Below are 19,578 nucleotides of genomic sequence, written 5' to 3'. Positions count from 1 at the left end.
CTAAAACATAACATTTTAAACCTAAATAACTAAAATGTAATTTGAGATAAACAAAAGTGACAATTTTTATAGTTTACCCGTTATAAAATGACATGATATTGCAAGTGTCATTTTTATTACAATGTGAATGTTGACGATCTTGACTTGTAATATTTTATTAATTGTTATTTATTTCAAGATTATGCAACAAATATTAGGTTTACTTGTAGGGGGAAATCATATATATTTTTTAAAGTGGGAATCATGTATTCTTAGATTCCTTATATTGTTATTCACTTTCTTTATTTGTGTTTAGACGTGTTCATGGGTTGGGTCGAACCTGATTTAAGCATAATACTAATATATTTTATGTTTGTCCAAGCCCAGCTCAACCCAAAATTTAGGCCTAAAATTTTGTACAAACCTGCTCATATTTGCAAAAGACTAATCTAAGCTCATTTTAGGCCCTCGTATATTATTTTTAATTTTTTTAAAAAATATTTATTTTATTTTATTTTAATTTTTAATATTTAATAATTTTATACATTTTTTAATTTTTGAAATTTTTTTATATATTCATCTTAACATTATTTAAATGTTTATATTAGAGTAGTATCATATATGTAGTATAGATTTATTTTTTTTAATGTGTTCTAAATTACATAATATATAAAAATAACATAATATAAAGTATTATAAACTTAAAATAGGCCAGGTCAGGGCCAGGCTCGTGCCTTAAATGTTCAAGCCCGTGCCCAACCCATATTTTAAATGGGTCTAATTTTTTTACCGAAGCTCATTTTTCGAACATAATATTTTTGCCCAATCCTCTCAAATTTCAAGCGGACATTTGGGTCTGAGCAGGTAACCCGACCCATGAATAGGTCTACTTATACTAATCATGATCTTGTATTTGTACTTGCTTATGAAGAGGGTGTTATGTCCTACATGTTTTATGCGAAGATTGAAGTAAGACAATTTAATTTGAAAGGCGCGGAGTAGAAAGTGAATGCATGCAAATCGTATGATATTAATGTTGAAGTTGTCTTTACGGAACTAGAGTAGCTATGTTGTTATCAAGTGTCACGCTCGTTATGATTAAAGGTGTTTATGGATTAGGCCGAGTCGAACTTTAGCATTACATTAACATACATTATGCTTGGTCAAGTTCGACCTGACCCAAAATATATGAGTTTAAAATTTTGCTCATGTCCGTCCATATTTGTAAATAGTTAATCCGAGTCTATTTTAAGCCCACCCATATCATTTTATATTATTTTTAGTTTAATATTTAATAATTTTATATATAAGCATCTTATCATTTTTGTAGAATATGCATCTAACATCTATAGAGGTGGTAGTGACTTTCAAGATTATATATTGATAATAGAGCGATGCGGGTGGTGGAGCAGAGTGTGCCAACTATGGGTGGATTTAACGATATCCACCCCGACCTTGCTCCGCTCCATTACCCTCCCTAAATTATATGCACAATTTATTCATGATGAAGTTTACAATTGACTTATACACTAGGATACATAAACGAGGTTACTCCTATGATTTGAGCCTACATCTTGAGGTTTGGTGTAGTTGTACTCACCAAATATTTATTGAAGTGTAAATGAAGGCATGAAAAGAAGCAAGTAGGTTCTCACATCTATTCAAAAGCAATTTCCCTAGTCAACTTCTTGAAAGATATGAAAAGCAAGCAATAAACTGCCCATTCCCCCAACTTCTGAAAGTGACAAAGCAACCATAAAAAAAGGCCAAATTTTTAAGTAAAGAAAAGAACCCACCATTCACTTCCCCCAAATGAAATTTTGGGATTCAGGAAATTAAATTTGATTTTAAGTATTAAGAAAAATAAAACAAAGAGAGAATTTTCTTTTTTTTTAAAAAGTACTAACTCATATATTTCTGGTGTATTTGGCACATATTCAAAACAAGAAAAAAAAAGCCTTGTTTCATAGAAATAAAAACATCATAAATATGTTATATATATATACAAAGAGTGGATATATAGCCTCTGAAATGTTTCATTGCTTGGCAGGCAGCATGGATGATGCATTTGATTCCACCAACATGGACCATAGCACATGCACATCTTCACAAGGGCATGATTTCACATCCTCATACAAAATGTATATCCCTCTTCCTGAAATATACACACATATATTTACATAAGAAGATAAATTCTGATTGTTTTTGTCATATACCAATCACTAAACATGATGCACTGAAACAAGTAATGTGCGGAAATCGGTATCATAAAAGTCCTTGTACTAGGGGAAATGGGTAAATTAGTCCTTATACCTTAAATCAAAGAGACAATTGATCCTGCTGTTAAAAAATTCTATCCATCTCTGCTATTAAAAACTGGTTTCTATACATGAACATTAAGTACACATGGCATGCTACGTGTCAATGTTTGATTATTCCGTCAGCCACGTTGGTTTTTAATAGTACAAATAAATGAAAATTTTAACAAAAAGAACCGATTTTCTCTTTGATTAAACGTATAGGGACTAATTTTTTGTTTTTTTTAGTAGAGGGGGCAAAATGCAATCTTACTCCTACTCTAGGGACCTCCATGGTACTTTTACCCATAGCAATCCCATGAAAAAAAATGCCAAGTTTAAAAGCATGAAAAATACATAAGAAGAAAAGATGGAAAATGCAGTGATGGGTGATGAATACATACTCTTTTTTTGAACTGAATGTAGACGAAACCAGAGTTTCTTCAATGGGGAGAGGAGGGATTTCAAGAGCAACCCCATTTGGAGAAGAAGGTGTGTTGGGTCATGTGGTTTTAAACAACAAGACAAGCCCCCAACAACATGGGTTTTGCTTAGACAAGCAGCATTGAGTTTATGTCACCACATCGTTTATTTTATTCATAGAATTTTTTTTACTTGCAAATCATGCGTATCAGATTTTTGGGTCATTGGTGCAGTGTCATATTCGAACCCTTTTTCACGTGTAAAATAGGAAGCTACACCCTCACCTGTCAGCCCTAATATTATGAACAGTTATGGTGAAGCTTTCGTTGCTCCCATTTTTGGTCACTGAATTACCTTATACCTCATGCCTTGTGTCTCAAGTAAACTAAAAGGTTGAGGTAAGAAGTCTCCTTTAAGGGTTTAGCATATATTGATCTCCCTAAGAAAGGTGTCCTTTTGGGTGGCTTCAAAGTGGTACAGTGGCATGCTGCATGTAAATGAAGGGTATGGAATGTAGCATGTAAATGAAGGGTATGTTTAGTTTTCTCTGTATTTAAAAATTCTTTTAGATCATATCACCATATTTGTATGCTAGAGCAAATACTTTTAAGAAAAACAAAAAGTTGAAGAATTTGGTGAGCTCTTGATCTCATCATTGTCCCATTAGCCTAAATTTCAAGAGGAAAATAGTGTTTTTGAAAGCAAACTTCTTCAACTTTGAATTGAGGAACTTCTTGAATAGAACATTGATATGGACTTTTGAAGAACCACACATCAAAAGTTAGCTATTAGTATATTTTTTTATCATTATTCTATCAATATATGGTATAAAATTAGAGTTGTCTATAGGTCAAGTTTGGGCCGGGCCAAGTAAAAATTTAGGTACATGCTCGGTTCAGACTAAAAAATGGGTCTAAATTTTCTCCCAAACCCGATCCAAATAAAAATGCTAAAACTTGTTTCCGGTTCGCCCTGCCCGTATTAAATTTTTTTTATAAAATATATATAATACATCACATGCACTAAAAATATTAAAAAAAAAGTTTCCTAACAAATGGAAAAAATATACTTATATAACACTAATATAAGTACAACTTAGCAAGCAAATACCTTTAAAATAGTAGCGATATAACAAAATAATGAAAAAAAAGCAGTGGTTTTTTTTTTGTTTTGCAAATTCCGACCATGTCAAAAAAACTTATTGAGGCCCAACCCATTTAGAAAACGGACCTTTTTTTTTTCAAACTTATTTTCTAAGCCTATATTTTTATCTAAACCCTCTCATTTTTTGAATCATCTTCAGAGCCGAGCATGGACAAGTTTAGATAGAATCATCCCTTTGTTAAAAATAAAAAATACAAATGAAAGGCCATTATCTTACGTAGAGCCTAGTTCTGTACACAACAAGGTCCGTGGCCTGCTCTGCTTAGTATATCTGACCCATTTTGGGCCGAGGTTCGGCCCGAGCCAGCAAATTAAATATTTTAAAATTTTTAATTATAAAATACAAAAAATAAAATTAATTTTTAAACCCTAAAACAAATCGTTTCAATGCAATTAGACCCAAACCTGAACCTGGAAAAACTTTTAAAAATTAAATTCACATATAATTACTTTTTTAAAGAAAAATCAAAAAATAAAAAAATTGTAAATTCGACACATATAGATGATATATATATACACACATATTATTATTGTAGATTATAACACCTTTTGTAGAAAAAAAAAAAGAAAAAGAAACACGTCCCTCGTCCACCTGCATGAATAAGAAAGGCAAAACATGAAAACAATAAATGAAATCCAACGGTTCATGTTTAATCATTTCCGGCTAAATTCACGTATTAGTCATTAAACTATTCAAAAGTTATAAATTGATTATTAGTCTAATAGGGACGGATAAATTTACAATTTAATCACTTAATTCCAAAAAGTTACAAATTAATCACTACATTGTTAGTCTATTAAACCTATTTAAGAATAGAGTTACTCGAACTCGAATGACTAATATATGATATTACTACAATACATGGACTCGTTCCAAAAACTTAACCCAAGTTGACATCAACACCTCTATTTACAATTTTATATTGTCGGACATCTACATTACATTTTAGACTCTTCTTAAAAAAATTTATCTACTTTTTTTAACATTAATCTCATTTTATGTTTTTGTCATATCTGCTCTGTTTGATACAATGCTTAAAACTACCTATAGACCCTCCCCATCTCTTAAATAGGAAGATAATGCGTTTCAGCGCACTCGAATTCATGTCCTCCTGCACTGACAATAATATCGATACTAATCGAGCTAAGACTGAACCCACTATTATCTGCTTATCAACGGATCACCTACTACCATATGGTAGGAATTTGGGGTCTAATAATTACAATTAAAGAAGAAAAAGTTTTAAAGATAAAAAAGCAAGAGCATGATTAGCACTAACTTTAACTTTAAATAATGTGATCCCATCCGATTGGCCGCAAAGATATGGTTAATTATAACTACACTTTTAGAGTTTACCATTTCAGTGTAATGTAAAGAAAGTTAAAACATGCTTTGAGTTGTTTTACTTTTAGTATATTCATAATTTAGTCCTTTTATTTTTATTTTAAAGAATTTAGTCCTTTATTTTATTTTTTGAATTTAAAATCTCAAATCTAACTTTAATCCCATTTAAATTCTTTTATTAAATTCAAATATTTTATATTGTGATTTTTTTAATGAAATCTGGAGTAAAGGCAAAACTAGAGGGACTGGCAGGGTTCCGACCCCCTCCTAAAATGGATAAAATTTTATTTAGGCCATTTAAAATTTTAAATTAGTAAATATAAAATTACACTCTGGCCCCCTAAAAATATAAAAAATTTAACTTAATCATTTAAAATTATAAATATATAGGCTATTAAAATGATGAAAATACAATTTTTGCTATCGTAAAAGTTACAATTTAACTTTGGCCCTCCTAAACAAATTTTCTGGTTTCACCTCTGATCTAGAGAAAAATTTAAAAAAAATGCTTAGATTTCTGTGCTAGTTCGTGTTAATCTTATTTGATCTGATCTCTTCTCAATAGAAAAATTATAAAAAAATTATTTTTTATATATAAAAAAATTACAATACAAAGCAAGTCAATATCAAAACTGCCTACTTAGCCCTAAAAAGTACAAAGAAAATTAGAGAGAAAAAGGTCAAAAGAAACTTAATCTAAGCTTACTTTAACTTTAGTAACGGCTACAAAACTAACTTGAAAAGGAAATAATTGTTAAGAATTTTTGTTGGAAACTCAAAAATTAATATTTAAATTTATTGTTGTCCTCAGTAGCGGAGTCAAAAAAAAATTGGTGGGGTCGAAATTAAATTGCATATTTTTACGATAGTAAAATGTAATTTCATAATTTTAATGGCCTATATATTTATAATTTTTTAAGAGTTAAATCAAATTTTTATTATTTTGGGGGGCTAAAGTATAATTTTACCATTATTAATTTAAAATGTTATAAATTATAACGGGCTTACATTAAAATTTACCATTTTAGGGTGGCCATGGCCCCGTGAGTTTCTACTAAACTCCGCCACTGGTCGTCCTCTTCTTGAATTTGTAAATTGTAATGTGTATCAATACATACAAATTAATTATATTAGATTACGACACATTTACGATGTGACCGAGAAAAATATAAGTGATAAATATATTTATTAAAAGTTTACATAAAAACTAAATGAATCGGGTTGAAATAGTAAAGTTAAATGTTTAAATTTTATCATGTCACGGGTTTAAGTCTTACTATAATTGAGTTTTTATTGAGTTTATATAAAATATAAAACATAAAAACACCTTTATTGTTCTACATAAAAGGGTATTTTAGTAAGTTTAAAATTAAGTTAGTACCCGATTGACTTATGATATAAACTCAGTTAAAGATTTAAATATAAGTATATATAACTTATTTTGTATATATAAGGATATTATCAATAATTTTCCCATTGAATTGGTGTTATGGTAGAGAGGTTAGAGCATAGAAAAAGACGAAAATGTCCTTTAAAATGTTGTGATTTTACCATCATCCATGTGGCTCATTTGAAGCCTATAAGTTACACACCCTTTGGGCTTATTTGAAGCCCATAAATACAACCCAATGTAGTCCTTTAGCTGCTAAGAACTGAAACTACTAAAGCTAAAAACATGAAAACTAAAAGAAATTAAATTACGGGTAAGTTTTTGTTTTGATCATTTAATTAAAAAAATGTATAATTTGGTCACTGAACTGTTTGAAATTTTCATTTTAAGTCATTGAATTATTCAAAAGTTTTTATCTAAGTCATTGGGCTGTTAAGTTTTAAAAAAAAAAGGTTTCGCCAACAAGCTTCAAATGACGATTCAATGACCAGTACAATGGATCAGAACCCATCAACAAGTAGAAGAACATACCTTACATCCAAGTCGATTTGATGGTTAGTGTTGGAGATCGGAGAAAAAAATTGTTTCAATTTTGGTTTGTAGATTCATAGTGTTCAAAGCTGTTTCATGAAAAAAAAACTACACTATAAAAGAGAAGAGAAAAGAAAGCTTTTAATTGGTACAGGTAATGTAAACAGAGAAAGCTATATATTACATCAAATTTAATAACCCACTAACTTAATGAAACCTTTTGAATAGTTCAACAATCAAATTGTAACTTTTTTTTAATTAAGTGATTAACATAAAACTTATACATAGTTTAATGACTAAAATGTAGTTTACCCATTAAAAAAATTTATTTAGAAGAGTTATCAACAAACTTGGGTTTTTAGTTAAAAGCCCTCTTAATCAAGACAAAACGTATATGGCCTTATATTTTCTACTATATATATATATATAAATAAAAACCCTAAGGCCTTAATTCTTTGACACATGCCTTTGTATTCTTTTTTACATTATTAAAAATAATATCAATTGAGTCTTAACTCGATTGGTATGGACATTGTTGTAAATGCAGGAGAACGTGAGTTTAAGTGCGCTGTAGCGCATTATCTTCCTATTTATAGGTTGGAGAGAGATTATGGATAGTTCTAGATATTGTATATATATATATATATATATATATAAAGCAGATATGATCAGAACCTATAATAAGATTGTTCAAAAAATAATAATGGTTAAAATTCTTTATTAAATTTAAATTCATTATAATGTCATTTTTGTCACATAATTATCGAGTAAATATTTTTAAAATTTTATAATACCACACCAATAAATTTAATGAATAATTAACCCAAAACGATGCATGGCTGAAAATCATACTAGTTAAGATTAAATTCAACTTTCAATTAAAATGAAACTCTAGTAGGTAATTAATATAATTTTGAGTAATTTTATAATTATATGATAATATATATATTAATTGTTTATATAATTGTCAAAATTTTAAGTCGATGTGTTGAACTCGAGTTTGAAAATTTCTACCTAAGGCCCAAATCAAATTAAAATGTCATTTTCTTTTACCCAAATTTATTTTTTCAAATTTTAAAGGTTGGATAGATAGTTTGATCTTTGAATAAGTCTATTTCATTGCTATATTGCTTCTTTTTACCTTATTTAATTTTTATACAGAATATTCTCATAATACAATGAATTACACTCATCTTCTTAGGGTGTGTTTGTATGGTAGTAACTACAATTTACAAGGAAATTTAATTTTTAGGTGTTTTTGGTTGACAAAATATAATTATAGTTTAATTTTGTATATCATATTTTATAATATAAATTGTAATTACACAAGAACATAAATTAAAAATTAAAAAATCCATCATGGCTAATTACATCGCAAATTCCCCCAATTCTTAGCCCTCTCAAAACAAATAAACAAATAAGTAATTGGGATGCTCAAACTACACTCAATTCAATGAGATACAATAATTCTTAACCTTGAACCCGAATCGTAAACCCCAAACTTGAACCTAAATCTTGAAGCCTGAACCTTGAATCCTGAGTTTTCAAGGTTCAAGGTTTGGGCTTCTAGATTTAGGGTTGAAGTTTGGAGTTTGAGGTTTACGATTTAGGTTTAGGATTTAGGGTTCTGGGTAAAAAAATTATTAAAATTATGTATCAATGACATGAAAGAACTGTTGAAATGTTATGAAATAATTGAAGAGGGACCATGAATGATGCGATGAGAAGGGTCCATAAAATAATTTCTCTATTTTCTTAGGGTGTGTTTATATAGTAGTAACTACAATTTACTAGGAATTCTAATTTTCTAAGTATTTTTTTTATTGACAAAATGTAATTACATTTTAATTTTGTATATCATATTCGATAATATAAATTATAATTACAAAAGAATATAAATTAAAAAAATTCAAAATTTTCCTCATGACTAATTACATCGCAAATTTCCCCCAATTCTTAGCCCTCTCCAAATAAACAAACAAACAAGTAATTGGGATGCTCAAACTACACTTAATTCAGTGAGAACCAATAATTAGACTAACCTAACAGGTAACAAATATAATTACAGATAATTACACCCAAATTTAATTACCGGTTGATTGAACAAACACACCCAGAATTTGAATTCAAAAGAAAAAAAAAAAAAAGACCTCTTGCTTAATGAAAATGAGTTTGAAATTTCAAAACTTGCAGCAATAAAATAAAGTTTAGGTAGTATTATCATTAGTTGTCTTATGAAGCAGTTTACTTTGTCTATAGGGCATGCCAAGCTTCTAATCGAGTTAAAAAGCATGTTCCAAAAAAAGATGATTTTGGTGAGTAAATGGCACGAGTGACACATATCAGTGCCACAAAAGCTCACTTTCGACGGCGGGACCAATGGTTGCAGCAGCCACAATGGCCTGACCAATGATGGGGTCCCCTACACCATGTGAGGAATTATGAGCTGTGGTCAACATATTACAAAGCCCACAATGGGAACTGTTCCATTCATCATCATCATCATCATCAAAATAAACATTTTGAAAGGCTGTTTGTTTGTGGGGTTTTTTTTTTTTTTTTTTTTGAAGTGCTTAGTGCTTACCCCATATTGCAAGCCTCCTCCTTTTAACGGTTCCTAAAAGCAAAATCAATATGCCTCTTTGTCTCTTTGGTTTACTTTGACAGTTGACAACACACCTCTTTCCTTTTCCTTTTTTCAACGTAAACCAAACTACTAAAGTTGGGTTGATGGTTTGGTCAACAAATTTCATGACTTAGAACCAAGGATTTGAATAAATCTAATAGGAATCAAATCGTTTATTTATTTATTTATTAAAGTTTTACTAGAGCGAGTCCAGTAATTAAGTCTCTGCATTCTGTAGATCCATTAAGGGGTAGATGCTAGCCACGAGTTTTAAAGTTACTCCATATCCAGGGTGAGGATCGAACCGGACCAAAGTTGATACTTTAAGTACCAAATTGGGACAAAAAAAGTTTAGATACCAAAGTGGAAAAATAGGTATACTTTAGGAGCTAAACCGTGAATTAAGTCTATTTTTTAATCTATCCTTAACCTTTCAAAACCCTAACTAATTATGTGTGCCTAAGTCCACTCAACCTGTATACTATTGGTGCACGCTTAGCAATATTGTTTGAATCAAACTGAATTGGATCAATCAGTCGAATCAAGAATTTGTCTAAAGAAAGTCATTAAATCATTTGATTAAGGAATCAGTATGAGTCGATCGAATTGAGCAAAAAATTGGTTGAATCGGACAATTAAAATAGATTTCTTAAACATATATTAAAATTTTTAATGATTTCTTTAATCAAACCATTCGATTCAGTCAAACTGATAAATTGATGGTCCGACCGATTTAACTTTTGACTCAATTAATAAAACAAGATTTCTTTCCCCTTAATTATATTATCTTAGTATTAATGTAAAGGATTATAGGTTAAAACATAGAAATATATCTTTTTAATTTTTTTAAAGATTTTTTGGTTTTCTCACATTTTTACTAGTTAAATAAGTTTTAATCCGATTCAAGTAATATATGATTCTATGTAGTATTTTGATCGGATTTCTGCTTTTCATGGATCAAATATGACTTCTCTTTCCCCAAACAGTTTCTATTTTATATAAAACTTGTTTATATATACACACACATTTGTTAGGATAATTACCGTCATCAATCCAAAACCCGAATAAGTTTGGGCGGGACTTAATGAGCTTGCAGGTCGAGTTCGTTTTCCTGTGAGGTTACACGTGTATAAGACCGTATAAACACATGTTAGGTCTAGAACAAGATACTTGTATGTATGCATGAAACTTATCTAGTATGTCATATCAATAAACAATACTTATATCATATAAATATACAAACACCACCATCTTAAAGAAACAGAAAAAAAAAAAATCAACAATGTTAGAATTTCTTATATAATTTATGACAAAATAGAGACCCTAAAGTAAGCCTGTGGCATGTAGTCTTTAGAATATGAAAATGGTGTAAGATGAAAAGAACAATTGTCAACCAATTTTTGGAGTTGCCTAATTGTTTACTTGCAGGATTAATATCAGCAATTATTTTCCAAATTAGGGAAATAAAAATTACCTATACTCCCTCATCAATCTTTAAAGTAGAGAATAATACGATTTAATGCACTAAAATCTACGTTCTCTTACACTGACAACAATGCCGATACCAATTGAGCGCTCAATTAGCATAATGTTTAATATTTGAATGTGATAAAATTGTAAAAAGTCAGTCCAAGCATATTTTGCCTAAATCCCATTTTTTTTCTCATTGTAATGTTTCAAAATTATCTTTCATGTCAATTTTACGATCAATGAAGATTAGTCCTTTTGGGGTTTGTGATTGTTCCTTTCAATAATGTTGTCGCCAAATTTCAAATCTAAATTCTCCTTTTAAGAGTGTAACGTACCTTGGTTGGTAATGCAATAGATATTTTTAAAATATTTTCAGTTGCGGAAAATATTCTGACTGTTGCAGAGAATATTTTCGGTTGAGGAAAATCCTCTGCTATTTTAGAAAACTGACATTCTTCTCATTTTACACAAGAGAAGCAATCAACAGTTCTATGTTAACTTTGGGAGGCAACTTCACTACACGATTACACCGATCAGGACGAATCTGCTTTTAAACCAGTGGTTCTTCCACAGCACACTGATTATTTTATTTGTTTACACTTAGTTTATTTTCCCTGTCAGTACTAACGGTTTTGTTTTGCAATAGTATATTTCCATCAACCTCATCACTATGCCCAACACTTGTTGATTTTTAATGATATTGTTAATATAGGTTAAGACAAAACATTAATAATAATAATAATAATAATAATAATAATAATAGTATGACCAAATTGTACAAAATTAAAATATATAAACAAAATGGTCAAGTTGAGTACAAAACAAGGACAAAATCTAATCATAACTTAACCTTAATATTTATAAAACTACGATAATTTTTAATTAAATTTTTTAAAACAAAAAACAAACAATAGAGACGAAGAAAAGTGCACTCGATATTTATTTTTATAAATTCAATGAAATCATTTAGAGACTCTCGACTACTTCTATATTGTAGATGTTTCACGTATTCATATGTAAGCTAGCATTTCTGTAGATTCTCCAAATTTACAGAAGAAAAAAAAATTTTAATCCAAAAATATTCTACTAGACGACTTAGGTTCGAATCTTGAAAATAATATTGTTGGAAAGGACAGTTATAAACTCTAAAAATGGATCGTAAAACGGACATGAATTACGACCAAATTTCAAAACAGACAAAACACCCACTCATCTCGTTTTTTGTCCTAAACAAACGTCATTAGAGTACTTAATCTATTTGTTTATTAATTATTCAAACCAAGAGAGGAAACAAGCATTATGATTAATTTGATTTTTTTTTTCTAATGTTTTCCCCATTTGTCACTTTGGCCATAGGTCCTTTTTTGAATCACTTTGGTCCTCAACTTTCGAAGTTTAGCTAAACTGCTTTTTAAAAAAATGGAAAAGCTAGTTGGACTGTGAAAATTTCAACGGCATTAACGTGGTAACTTATGTGGTAGTCCATGTTTATTTCAAAAAAATTAAAAAAGGTATTCACGTCAGCAACCAGGTACACGTTACGGGTTGTCACATTAAATGTCTAGTTATAATCAGGAGCTAAATTTATAATTATACCTTGCATGTAATGTTAGCCGCATGAGCAAATTTTTATTTTAAAAATATCGTACAATGTAATCTAACGGGAATCTTTCAATGATCTTATCATTTGAATTTTAATTATTATATAAATAAATAAAAAAATAAATTATAAATATACGAAGAGTATATCGGACTAACCATATTAATTAAATTATTAATCATTCGAAGATAGAGAAAAGTGGGGAAAACAAGCTAAAGAGGGAAAGCATTATGATTGTTTTGAATTATTTTTATTATATTATTATTTTTAAATAATAAAAAAATAAAGCAATGATTAAGACATTATCATAAAAATATCATGGTTAGGAGAAAATAATGAAATTGTTTGTGGGGTGTGAAGAGCACAACGGCTGTGTTTCAAATTTTGAAAAAAAAAAAAAAATCAACCCCTCGCTTACCAAAAAGAAAAATAAAATTGGTAGGTGAAAACCACTTTAGAACAAGTTGGTCCACATGTGAGATATTGGCTGCTTGCCAGCATATTTTATATCTGGTTAAACTGTTCCTATAGTCCCTGTACTTTTTGAAAGCTATGAATTTAGTCCCTATACTTGTATTCCCGGGAATTCGGTTTATCTACTTTTCGGATCTCAAAATTCGGGTCCATCTGTTAACTTTGTTAATTTTGTTCCGTGACATGTAATTAAAAAAATATGTTACAATAACCTGATTTTAACAACAAAATAATAGTATTAGCAGTTGGATCTGGATTTTGAAATGTGAAAAGTAGAGGGACTAAATGCTTGAAAACACAAGTACAGGGGATATATACATATACATGGATTGAATGGTAAATAAAGTCTCGGGTGTGAGTTTTGTGGATGAAAAAAATTATTGTGTGTGAGCTTTATCTCGACAGGTAGAAGTCAAGTCTAACTTGACTTTAAATTTAATCAAAACCTAATATAACCATTGAATACCAAAAAGTGTCGGAACAAAAAAAAACATGATTTAATGAACTATATTTAAACATATGCCATGTTTAAAATTTCAGAAACTTCAATAAGGTTGAACTGTGGGCTGTGGTATTGAAATACGAGATTTAATCTTTTTATTTTAGGTTGACATAAGCGGTTGAAATTGATAGTACTATCAGTTGCTGCCACTGAAATTACGACATGAAATTATGATCTAAGCCTTGTGGATTTACGCCAGTAACTAATGTCTTAATGTGATTAAAACAAATCTATACGTCTTATCAATTTGAACTTACTAATAACATTATAAAAGCGAACAGGTTGAATTCCATTTTCAGCGCCGTAAAGGGACTAAACCCGTAATTAAACCTAAATCATATTTTATTTTTTAAGGAAACAAATCTTCACTTTAATTTAGAGGAAGAGCTCGAGAGATTAAGAGAGAGAAAACAAAGGGGGAAATAATAAAGAAATATAGTGGGTTTTGGATAAAGAGGAGAATCTACTACATATTTGAATGGGGACAAATGAAAACCAATGTTTAACTACAAACAAACTTTTTTCCTATTATTATTTAATTACAATGAAAAAAAATATTATAAAGTAAAGCTTACATGCACTTTAATTTTGGGAAACTCAATTTAAAAGCCTAAACTTGGGTTTGCATATGTTTAACCTTGATTTACCACTCAACCCCCCCCCCCCCCAAATCCCTTACCTTTATCTTACTTTTTGTGTATAATTGGAATAAATAGTTCAATGTGTAACTCACTTGTTAAATAAATAAAATAGAGAGGCAAAATTGGGGATCAGTGGTGGTGAAGGTTTGACGGGTCGTTTAACTTTTAAAAACTGCGCATAACTGATAAGGGTTTTCCACGTGAAATATGTGTGTTCTTATTTTTCTTTCTTATTGCTTTGCGATCATTCCTACTGTCTTTATCGATGTATAATTTAACACTACGTTTAAAAGGTTCTATGGGTGAATATCCCTTAATCACTAATATGGTTATATACTCCGCTCATTAAAAAATCACTTACCTTTATCTTACTTTTAGTGTATAATTGGAATCAATATTAAAATTACATTTAAGTTTTATCTTCGCATATTTTTTTTTGGTAGTGTATAATTAGAAGGTTAGTACTCACACACACGATACGAACATATTTATAGCCTACACGCACACACTACGTTTAAAATGAGCTACTCAAATAAAGGTATACCACTTGCTCCGGTGGAAACTCAAACCTAGATAGATTCTATGGGTGAATATCCCTTAATCTCATTATAGGAATACCATATCTGCTATTTGTGACACAATAGTTAAAACTACCCATAACTCCTCCCCAACTTATAGTGTTAAGTAAGGTTGAAATTCAATAGACTCGAATTATTTGACATCCCTAATTATATTTTAACTATGAGATTTTACCGACAAAAAATTATTGTATACCACTTTTATAGAGAAAATAAGGCTCCGTTTAGTTTTAGGAAGCAAAAACCATTTTTGTTTCTATTTTCTTGGAAATGTGTTTGGTTACATGGACGAATCAAATAATAAATTTTTGTGAGATTAAAACATACTTTTATAACATATTAATTTATTGTTTTCATCTTTTTGAAGGCAATTTTATCATAATTAAAATTCGATATAATCATCTTATAGAGACTTAAATAGTAAATTTTCATCTAAAAGGCCCCGACTACCCCCTTCATATTCGCGCCCAGTTTGGTTAAATTTATTTAAAATAATATTTAAGAAATAAAATACGTGAAAAATAAAAATTATTTTATCATTTCCACTAAAATATTTTTTCTAAACCCAAACTTAAAATTTTATAAATGTAAAGTAATGATAAACAAGAAAAAAAAAGCAATTTAATTTCATTGCTAAATTTGGGAATGGAGCATTATTGAGTTAAAGAAAATAAGAGAAAACTGGAAAATTATTAGGGGGATATAAACTGGAAATGTCAGGCATTATTCATTTGAGTTCAGATTGTTGCAGAAGCCATATTGTCAAAAGAACATAACAAGGTAGTACCAATATGTACGTATATATATGTATATAAGCCAATGTGCCATTAATGCTTGGGATATTGTTTGTCACTTCCACTGAACCAATTTGGGATTTGCTAACATGTTTTACCTCCTTTTTGACTTTGCCTTCCCATCTTTGGGAAAAACCCCTCTTTCCCACTATTTTATTAACTAAAATTTAAAAATTTTAAAGGTCAAATTTTCCGTCGGTCCCTTATATCAATAACATTTAAGATTTAGTCTCGTTATTTTTATTTTTAATAATTTAGTTCCTCTACTTTTTCATGTTTCAAAATGCAGATCCAGTTGCTAATGTCATCCAAATCCTTTTGTTAAATGTGTTGGTGTGATATTCTGAAATGAAGAAATACTCACTTGGTAGCTATGTAATAAAAAAATATTTTGTAAATTGTAATGAACCCGAATTTAACGGTGTTAATAATTGGATTTGTATTTTTAAATATGAAAATAGAGAAATTAAATTTCAAATGTGTGAATAGTACAAGGACTTAGACCATATTTTAACCTATTTTAAAAGTTAAAAATTGAATCTTCTTTTCAAAAAAAGAAACATTCTAGTCCAACTGTTGGCACAAAATTTACCTATTATAATTAAGGGTGAGCAAAACCCGATTCGAGTCGAAACTTGATAAAAAATTAAAATTTTGAATTAAATAGTTTGAGTTATTTGAATCAACTCGAATAAAAAAGTCAAAATTTTCGGTTTAACTTGAATAGGAATTATACAGTTTGAATTATCCGAAAATCCGAATAAGAAAAGGTAAAACTACGTCGTTTTGTTAAATGTTTACCCATCAACCTTATGTAGTTAAATAATCTTGTACTTCATCTACTAGTTAAATAATCAGTCCATGTTAGCACAACATTGACTCCAAAATTTGTAACTCGAAATTTTTTGACTCGATTCGAGAAAATTTTAAATTAAGTTCGGTTGCTAAAATAGAATTTGTCAACTCGACTAACTCGAAATTTTTTAACTCGACCGAATGCTCACCCCTAACTATAATAGATGCTTACTAAGTTCATAATGATTTGCTTACGAAGTTGGTATGAATATTACACAAGTGTATTGATGCTAACATAGGAGGTTTTTAAAGAAGTTTAACTCTTTAAGTAGAGGGACTAAATTTTAAACTTTTTTCAAGTACAAGGACTAAAGACAGAATCTGACCAAAATTAGAAAAAATATATTAGTAACTATTTATTAGCTAGTGGTAATAATTAATTAATCAACAGGGTTAAAAAAATAGAAATTTGCGTTTAATTTTTTTTTTCATTTAAAAAACTTTACACGTGGAGAATGTTGGGACATTTTGGTCCTCTCAATATGTGGAAAAAGTCTCCGCCGTAACAACAACGGACTTATTATTTTTATTATTACAATTATTATTACTATTATTATTATTATTATTAATTATTATTATTATGGTTTTTCATTTTAATATTTGGTGAGTTCAAGTATCAATGTATTGACTTGTGGGACTATGTGTTTGTGTGTTAAAATATTTATTTATGTATTTAATTTGTGCCACTTCAATTATAAAGCAAATGGCAATCTTAATTAATGACCTCAAATATTTTGGGGTTAAATTATAATTAATTGCATAAGCATGCAAGCATGCATGGGTTTACTATACTACACTTACGTACCAAAATATAATATACTTTGTTTGACCTTCACATTGTATGGAGGTATTATTAAATGTACTTATGTTTAAAACTTTCATAGACCGAGGATGACGTTTGCATAAAAGGGGTAATTTTTTTTATAAATACATAAATTGTGGGTTTAGTGTTTTGCATTTTAATTTATTCATTTTCAGTTTTTGTGATTTTTCGAATTTTAAAAATTCGATCCTGATTTAATGGTAGATGTATTTTAAAATTTTTAGAATTCTGGGATTACTGCTGCAGGTGGAGGATTGCAGGGTTCACAAGGAATATTGGGTGTTGCTCGATGACCATGGCGGAGCTGTGGGTTATTCTGGATGGGATCCAGATTGTATGGAATCTTGGCATGAAGGAAGTGATCCTTGAGATAGACAGTAAAGAAGCGATTCAAGAAATTCAATTAACTGGAGAGAGGCTGAATTGCTTAGCAGTGGTCCTCGCCATTAAGGACCTACTTTAGCAAGATTTGATGATATGATTAACACATGCGTTCGGAGAGGAAATAGGGTAGCAGATAGATTGGCAAAGATGGATTCTCAAGACTGTTGGGTAAAAATATATTCGAGCAACCACCGGATGAAATCCTTCAAGTACTGCATGATGATTTTCCTGATATAGTGTAATCTACTATAGGGTTACCTTGGTTTAATCTTTCTTTGTACCAGTAAAAAAAATTATACTTATTAAATTTTAAACATGTGTAATGTCATGTTATCTTTCTATTTTCACATAATACATGCAAAAAGTCGCGTCGTTTTAGTTAGTGGATTTAACGGCTATTATTTTGAGTCAGGAATGAAATTTGAGAATAGATTCTAAATCCACGACTTATCCATAGTATGAGATTAATAGTAAAATTTTATCTAACAAATTTAATTGCTACCGTTTGGGTCAAAATTAAAATTTCAAAATTTCAAATATAGTCGCATGGCATATGGTTGAACTCGACTCTCTCTTTTTTAATCTAAGGCACCTTGATGTTTGGTACTCGCATTCAGCCCCAACAGTATTTTTCCCATCTATAAGATCTTAACCCAAGATTTTATGTAAAGGAAATAAAAAATTTTATCACTTAATCCAATTTATCAAGAGGTTAATAAAAGTAACTTAAAAGAAAGAAGAAGAAGAAGAAGAAGAAGAAAGGCAAAAACTATGTTTTCCCTTTTTTGAACATTGATGGAAAAATTCATAAAAGGAAAATACACTGCATATTGAAAATATAGCTGTTTGGAGGCAAAGAAAATTAAAAAGAAAAGAAAAAAACAAAAGGGAAATGAACAGTTATGAACTGGAATGAATGTAAGAAAACTCCAAACAAAGTACACCAACATGCATGTTTTTCGTTACCTTCATAAGTGTCCTAATTTTAATTATATCCCGAAATATCCGTTCACGGGTCTCCATTACTTCCCCCCTTGGACTCCTCGTCTTCATAGGTTATAATGATTAAGATGTATATATATATATATCTAGACTAAGAACCCTAAATCTTCATCCCCTGCCTACATATTCCTATTTCTCTATCCAATTTCGGCTCGTTTAGAGTTTAAGTCGATTTCAATTTTGGGTCATTTGAATCTGTCAAACGTGTTTTTTTTGAGCTGGGTCATTTCTAGTCAAGGTTTAGCTCATTTCAAGGTGAAATCAAGTTAAGTTGGGTTTGGATAGGTTTTATCGTTTATTAATTTATGATTTCATCCTGTTATAAACAGACTAAATAGAATTTTTTTTTTCCATTTTAAGAGGTAAAGCGTAATTTTACCATGTATTTGTTAGAGGATAGAATTACAATTTTCTATTTCCGGGGGTCAAAGCCTCTGCCTACCTCTTTGTATTTGCTCATGTTAACCAAACCATGTTTCCCAATTCCTTTTGCTTATGATCTCGATATAAAATTTTTCTCGTAATTTTGTGAAATTGAGCTTTTCGAGCATAAATCGATTCATGATTCTGATCGTTTCTTATTAAAATCTCAAATACTTCCTTAAATCAAATCATATCAAATCAAATTAAATTCGATTTTTCGATTTTGAGATGAAAGTTCCAAATCTCTACTAATTGAAATCTTTTCATACTTAAAATC

The 19,578-nt window shown here is 29.7% G+C and overlaps 1 long non-coding RNA gene across 1 annotated transcript; it reads right to left on the bottom strand.

The window, feature by feature from the left end:
- Nucleotides 1-1,340: 1,340 nt before the first annotated feature.
- LOC105796642 (uncharacterized) lies at nt 1,341-2,848 on the bottom strand. The gene is made up of 2 exons (XR_001134499.2): nt 2,681-2,848; nt 1,341-2,134 (listed from the first exon to the last, which is right to left on the bottom strand). It is a non-coding gene; the product is annotated as an uncharacterized LOC105796642 (long non-coding RNA).
- Between the last annotated feature and the right edge of the window lie 16,730 nt (nt 2,849-19,578).

Source organism: Gossypium raimondii, chromosome 3, assembly GCF_025698545.1.
Source record: "Gossypium raimondii isolate GPD5lz chromosome 3, ASM2569854v1, whole genome shotgun sequence".
NCBI classification, from domain to species: domain Eukaryota; kingdom Viridiplantae; phylum Streptophyta; class Magnoliopsida; order Malvales; family Malvaceae; genus Gossypium; species Gossypium raimondii.
The sequence above is the reverse complement of the archived record's forward strand: the minus strand, read 5'-3'. Positions and strand labels throughout refer to the sequence as shown.